Source organism: Herpailurus yagouaroundi, unplaced genomic scaffold (assembly GCF_014898765.1).
Source record: "Herpailurus yagouaroundi ecotype Mexico unplaced genomic scaffold, PumYag 184, whole genome shotgun sequence".
In the NCBI taxonomy this organism is placed as follows: Eukaryota; Metazoa; Chordata; class Mammalia; order Carnivora; family Felidae; genus Herpailurus; species Herpailurus yagouaroundi.
In genome coordinates this window covers 19,610,748-19,618,462 of record NW_024412415.1, presented here as the reverse complement: position 1 = coordinate 19,618,462, position 7,715 = coordinate 19,610,748, and the positions used below count along the sequence as shown (strand labels likewise).

The window sequence follows — 7,715 nt, the reverse complement described above, 5'->3', positions numbered from 1 at the left end:
AACTAGAGCATAAGCCCAGCAAACTGATTAATTCAAAATTTATGCTCAGAACCATGAAAATATAGGGTCTCTTCTCATTGATATAATTTGAGGTATGTGAGAAGAACATTTGCTTTAAGAACCTGAGAGCAGCATTTCGGTGGCTAAGTCAGTTAAGCGTCTGACTCCTGATTTTGGCTCAAGTCATGATCTCACAGTTTGTGATTTCAAGCTCCAAGTCAGGCTCTGTGCTGACAGTGCAGAGCCTGCTTGGGATCCTTTCTCTCTCTCCCTTTCTGCCCCTCCCCAGCTCTGCTTCCTCTCCCTCTCTGTCTCTCTCTCTCACAGAATAAATAAGTAAACAAACAGACAAACAAAAAAGAACAAGAACCTCAGATTTCAAGACTTCAAGATTCTTCTATAAACCTTAGAATAACATATTTTATGAATACATTTTAAATTCTGCAAAATCGAATGTTACTTTGTTAAAGTAATGTGGTAATATCCCTAATGACCTGAAGGCAAACAAAATAATTTAGAGTTAATCCAGCAAACACTGAAAGGATGGTTTTGCTCATTTTTTATTGAAAATATTTACATGAAGATATATTCTTGCATTTATACATTGCAACAGGACAGTTCATATGGATAAAAATTAAAATGAGATTTCCCATTATATTTGTATTCCAAATTATTATGCTTTATAATGTGCATTTATTTGTATAAATTCATTTGGATATATTAAATACTACATCATTTACAAATAAGAAAAGTGAAGATCCCATAAATTTCTCAAATGATATTTAAAAGTGTTGTTTGATAAATATGGCACTATTTCGAACTGGAAACAGAACCAAGTATGGTCTACCATCTCAGCAGGAAAATTCAGTTTCCCCAAGACAAAGGGCTTCTTATTGAACCTGTAAGATTTAAAATAATAATTGTAAGGGTTGCATTTGGCATGGAAACTAGTCAATCTGTTAGCCAATCCATTAAGAATTATTAGGTATGTGGATATTCATGTTAAGGACCCACTGAGGTTCAAAGATTGTTTTGACCTTTTATGTCACTGCTCAAGGTCATCTCTACTTCACATTATCTTTCCTTACTTACATGCTTCCAAGGTCTAAAACTAAGCATTCCCTATCTCAGACTGAAACTGCATTATCTAACTTTTTTCACTACCCCCAACCACCAAAACAGTTCTCAGAGAGATCTGTGGTCACTAAATGCCTTCTCATTCACAGCCAATTATGTTGCACATATGACTTCCTGCCTGACCTAGATTTCAACACAGCCCCTCCATTTCCAGTTTCCCAATACCAGATCATGCCTACTGCCTGATTCCCTAAGCCTGCTCTCAGATTACGGAACAAAGTTACTGGACACCAGTGTACCTGGCCTGACCATTGTGGATAGCTTGGAGATTGGTGGGAATTGCCACTCTATTGATTTAGCTGGGGGCAATGGGACTGAAGAAAGGAAAATTATCTGGTCAGCCTTGCAGCCATCCAGTTTCACACGGGCATATCATTAGGCTCTTAAGTTAATGAAGAAGACTCTGATCGGATTTGTCTTGTTCTGGCTGGATTTCAAATTCAGGAAGCTTAATTAGCATGGAAATTATTTTCTCTTGAGAGATTATACTCTGAAATATTTCAAGTGACATTTGATGGATCTGCTTCTGATTTATTTCGATAGGCTCCATCAAGAAATCTTTTGATGTAGAACAATATGTCTGGACCCTTTTATTTACACTAGGATATTCTAATGTGTTACATCTGTTGGGGTCAAAGAAATCTTGAAATCTGAGTGGATCTGATGTCATGCAGTCTGCATTAGCTTTGCAGTCCCAAAATGGAAACTAATATCTATATACCAACATAACTTATTTGAATATTTTATGAAGACTTTATCCCCTGTATTAGAGAATACTTTTAAAGCAAACAAATGATTATATTGGCATTATCTAGTCTTTATTTAAAACAGAATAAAACTTCAGATTGACTGTGATTTCCATTGGCTTTCCAAAGGAACTTTTATTAGAATAAATGTCCCAGCATTCCAGCCTCATCACTACCACCTTTGAAACATCTACTGATTCTGATTTTCCCTGTCTTTCTTATAATTCCTTATTCCTTTTAACATCATTATTTCCTTCCTCCATGCTTTATATTGTTCCAAAATGAGTTCCAGTTGCCTTTTCTGTTGTTGATGATACTGGGATCCATTTATGCCCCAGTCACTAGGCATCTTTGGCCCCTAAGTCCCCTTGAAGACTCCTGATCAAACTGTTTCTGCAGTTTTTGCAAACTACAAATTTCTTGCTTCTACTGATATTGACAATGAATTATCTACCCCTTAAAATGCTATATTCCCTGTGCTTAATGTGTAGGAAGTGTTTGACATGAGTTAATTAAATAACTGAATGAATAAATACATCACATTTGTTAATCTCAGCTATTTTCTGGTCCCCTACCTGTGATTGCAGTGGTCTCTTCTCTCCCTGATTAGTTTTCCTGCTACTACGTTTGGTTTCTGCTTCCTAAAACTACTCATGTTATCTCGTTATTATTACTTTCTTCAGTGCACTTTCTGACTATATCAGTCTTCTTTCTCTCCCATTTCTATCAATCCTTGGCCACAACTGGTAATCCTGTTGAGGTTGAAATTCGGCTGCGACTTCCTTAGATCTGTCTGTCTCCTATCTCTAGAAAAGTACACCTAGATGGCATTTACATACAGTAGATCCCTGGTGATCTGAGCAAAATTTGTTCCAGAAAAGTAGGGATATCCATGTTCAGGAAAGTCTTAGAAGTGGAAAAAAAGGTAGGGAGTTAACACCACTCAAAGAAACTTGGTTGTAAAAGAAAAGAAAATAAGAGTGCAACTGGAAGGGAAAACAAGTATGACAAAAGGCTTTTTTAATAAAATAAATTCAAATACTGTTATAAGCTGTGAGGAAAGAACCTAAGAGAGGAAGATATTGAAAACACTGAAGGCAGAGGTGTGGCCTTGAAATCAAGCACAGTGTTGGAGGATATGGAAAAACATGAGTGCTAAAGTATAGGCAGAAGTATTAGCTGAAAACAAAAGTAATTTCTTTTATTGAGGCAAGTGGAAAGGAATAAGAATGAGTATGGGTAACTGTAGAGAGAGAGATAAGAATCCTCAATTTTCATTTTAAATAGGAATAAAGGTCATCTGCTAAAATAAGTCAGTAGCAAAGAGAAGCCGGAGGAGAGGATAGAGACGTAGAATTATCAGTTACCTTTTTCTTTTTTTTTTTTAATGAGATTATCCAAATATTCTGGATATAGTAAAATATATCACCTCATCGCCGGCAGCATTGTAAATAGGCAAAATGTTTTTGGAAATAAATTTGACCTCAAAAATATTCATATATTGGGATCTATTAACTTCACTTCTAATAAAATAATTGAAAATGCAGTTTAGGTACAAAAATGTTCATTGCAAAGTTGCTCATGGGGAAAAAAACTGGAAACAACCTAATTGTCCAATGATAGACATGTAGCTCTATAAGGAAATGAATCATAATTAATTACTTATAAATACATAAATCAAAATAATTATTAATTAAATAATTACGGTATGTCCACACAATAGAAATCTATGCAGACATTTAAATAATGTTTATCAAGAGTATTTAATTTCATGGAGAATTTCTGTCATGAAAAATAAATCTAGTGACTTTTCTATATTAATTAAATATGCCATAGACTAAATATAAAAAGAAAATGAATAAAAAGATAGCAATATGTAGAATTATTCTTACATTTTTATTTATACTTTCCAGTATTTTCTAATTTTTCTATCTTCATCATCAAAAAACACATATTAAATATTTTTTTAAAACTTTGGTAAATTGTTAAGAATAGTATGGGAGAGGGGCGCCTGGGTGGCGCAGTCGGTTAAGCTTCCGACTTCAGCCAGGTCATGATCTCGCGGTCCGTGAGTTCGAGCCCCGCGTCGGGCTCTGGGCTGATGGCTCAGAGCCTGGAGCCTGCTTCCCATTCTGTGTCTCCCTCTCTCTCTGCCCCTCCCCCGTTCATGCTCTGTCTCTCTCTATCCCAAAAATAAATAAACGTTGAAAAAAAAATTTTCCTTTAAAAAGAATAGTATGGGAGAGGAGACACAAGAGGAATAGTTTCTAAGTAAAAATAAAAATGAAGATAAAGTGGGCAAAATAAATTGTGGACTCCTGGAATTCAGCTAATTAACAGCATTGGATATTCTCTGAGTCAGCATTGCAGAAGTACAAAATGAAGATTGCAAATTTGGGTCTCAGATATGTTAAACATTTAAAAATGTGTGATTTCAGATAAAAGCTATACATTTGCATTTCTTGTTCTTATTGAAAAAAAAATAAAATGCAAGTTCAGCGAACACTGGGCCTCCATATTTATACAGTAATAGGCCCTGGACATGTGCTATGGCAGTCCTCCTTAGGTGAATTATGTGACTCCAGTTATCCACAATCTTCACCTTATACTCCATTGTTTTCCTGACAATGAGATTAAATGTCAGTTGCCTTTTGTTCATCATTGTGCTTTTCTATATGTGTATTTTTTTTTACAGTAAATAAGTGTTTACAGCAAATAAATAATTTTGTTACTATGTCTATTGAAACTAGAATCAAACAGATGTACTATCTGTGGAACATTGAGCTAGGAGATTAAGGGTACATTTTAATATTCAGATCCAGTCTTTACTTTCAGGGGATTATCCACACAAATATAAAATAGGATAAGGCTATGTTCTAGCAACATCATGACAATATAAAAAATAAGTTACATATGGCAGAAAAGGAAGAGCTTTCTATAGGTTGGAGTAGTGCTTAGTGAAAGAAGGAAAATTGAACCATGTGGAATTGGGTGAGAATCCCGAATGAGAGGGGGATAGCAAAGATGAGAGACTGGAGACTTTCTCAGGGACAGGGGAATTAGTGTTACTGCCAAGGTTCATTTTGGGGAAGAGTGACTAAAAGTTCCAGAAAAGTGAGTTAAGGAAGTTAGTATTTTGAAATTCAGGAAGAGGAATGTGGAAGTTTATTCTTTGAGGAAGCTATTGTGCTCTTGAACACAAGAAACCAGTGTTTCTAGAAGTCTAATTTGGAAAGAAAGTGATTTGAAGGAAGAGATTAGAGAAAGATGAGAATTAAGTGAAACAATCTATATTTATTCACAGTCAACAAGTTCTTATAGAGCACCTGTTACAAGAGGCTCTCTGTTAGGCCCTAGGGATACACAATCATCAAATTCCTGGGGCGCCTGGGTGGCGCAGTCGGTTAAGCGTCCGACTTCAGCCAGGTCACGATCTCGCGGTCCGTGGGTTCGAGCCCCGCATCAGGCTCTGGGCTGATGGCTGAGAGCCTGGAGCCTGTTTCCGATTCTGTGTCTCCCTCTCTCTCTGCCACTCCCCCGTTCATGCTCTGTCTCTCTCTGTCCCAAAAATAAAAATAAACGTTGAAAAAAAGAAAAAAAGAAAAAAAAATTCCTTGACCTCAAAGATATATTCAAATGGACATAGATACTGAACATGTATATAAGTAGGTACAGCATGGCAACAGAATAAAGGGATTTGTGTGGACAGGATCCTACTGGAGTTAATGTGATCAGAGGAAACCTCTCTGAGAAGCGCCAATGATTTGAGTCTTCAGTGATGACCATGAGACTGTACGTGAGAAGAGTATTAGAGTCAGAAGAAATAACAAGCACAAAGGTCCCAAGAGGAAATGAGCATGGTGTGTTTAAGGGACCAAAAAAGAAAAAAAAAACCCAAAAAACAAAAAAATAAGGCTGCAGAAATGTAGTCAGTAAGTACATTAGGATAGGAGAAAGGGTGAGAGAGGTAAGCAAGAACCAGATTATGTAGGGACTTGCTGGCCATGGTAAGGACTTGGACAGTCTTCTCATTGACCTGTGAAGCCACTAAAGAGCAGAATGACACAATAGGACTTACTCTTTGGAAAGAGTACTTTGGTAATTTGAAGAAGGGACCACAAGAGGACAAGAATGGACTGAGGAGACCCGTAAGAAGGGCAACAAGCAATAGAACAAAAGAGAAGTGAAAGAGGCTTAGATCACGGTTTATCAGTACAAGTGGTTTCAAGTTGTCAGGTTTGAATATATTTAGGAAGAAGCACTCATAGGACTTAGTAATAGATTGGAAATGGAATATAAGAATAAAGGGAAATTTTTAATTGGTTGTGGCTCTGAGCAACTGAGTTTGGGCATTTCTGAAATAATGAAAACAAGGGAAAACAGTGTTGTGGCAGTATATAGAAGTAAGATTTCTATTTAGAAAATCTTAAGCTTGATATGTCCATTATATTTCCAAAGAGAGACAAATGTACAAGGAAGCACTTAGATATATAAGTCTGGAGCTCAACAGAGGTTAAGAATGGAGATGTGCACTTAGGAGTAATCTGGTGGTATTTAAAGCCATGGTTTCTGAGCAGAATCACCAGAACAAAGAAAAGCCAAGAAGAAAGTCCTAACATAACTCACCATTTTGAATTTGGCAAAGTGGTGGATTAAAGCTCAGATATGTCTAATTAAATCAGATCCTTTTAACAATATCCTAGAAAATAAATCTCTGGAGATTCTCATTTAAATGCTAATTTAAAGATCAACAATATTCTTTTTTTCCAGACAGTAGAAATGTATTTATTTGTTTGAAACAAAGTTATATAAATTGTATTATTTTTCTTCTTTCACTCTATATGATGTTACAGCATACACACAACTTCCTAAATAATATAGAATGGAAGACAACTTGCAGACTAGTACAGAGAGCAAGGTAGGGTGCATCTAGGATTTTATGAAGATGAAGGATAAGGTTTTCTTTATTTTTTTATTTTTTCCTTCATGATAGTATAGAAGTGATATATATGTGTGTATGTGTGTGTGTGTATACATATATATATGAGAAATGCTGAGTCTTATTATTTGATTCTATTTATTTTATTTTTGTTTCAGAAAAGTATTTAAATTCTAGTTACTTAAAATATAGTGTAATAGGTAATATTGGTTTCAGGAGTAGAATTTAATGATTCATCACTTACATATATAATATTCTCTAAGTCATTATTGGCTGGCCAAAAAAAAATGCTTCTATGTTCTTTTAAAACATATTGACTACCTACTTCTTAAGACCTGTAAACTTTAAAGTGGCCTAGTCAACAGTCTGCTCCCTCAATAAGCTGATGCCTTTTAAATCTTTTCTCATTTACAAGGGAATAAGAAGAAGCCATAGTGACTTCCTATTTTAGGCTGTGATGTAGCAAACCAATTAGGGAAAAGTTTGATTTTTTTTTTTTTAAAGAACATACAGCTATGGGGGAGGGGGGGGAAGTGTGTGTGTCTGAGTATATGGGTATTTGTGTCTGTGGGCAAGAATTTAAATAGACTTTTAGAATCACTGAAGTCAAGAAAAATTGTACTTTATAACCTTAAATTTCACCCTGATCATTTAAAATAATTTTATTAGAACCCTGTTTAAAAGACAAATATGTTTATTTGTTTAAATAATACTAGTTTAAAAATACTATTGGCTTAAAAATACTAGTGTAATTCCAACTTTAATACTCAAAAATGATGATGATGATGATGGTGGTGATGGTGATGGTGATGATGGTGATGGTGATGGTGATGATGGTGATGGTAGTGATGATGATGATGGTGGTGATGGTGATGATGGTGATGGTGATGATG

The 7,715-nt window shown here is 35.5% G+C and overlaps 1 long non-coding RNA gene across 1 annotated transcript in view; it reads right to left on the bottom strand.

The window, feature by feature from the left end:
- Positions 1-544: 544 nt before the first annotated feature.
- The window catches only part of LOC121041729 (uncharacterized), a 24,845-nt gene continuing 17,674 nt past the window's right edge, over positions 545-7,715 (bottom strand). Inside the window, exon 3 of the long non-coding RNA XR_005795831.1 lies at positions 545-899. This is a non-coding gene — a long non-coding RNA (uncharacterized LOC121041729). The remainder of the gene's footprint in view (positions 900-7,715) is intronic.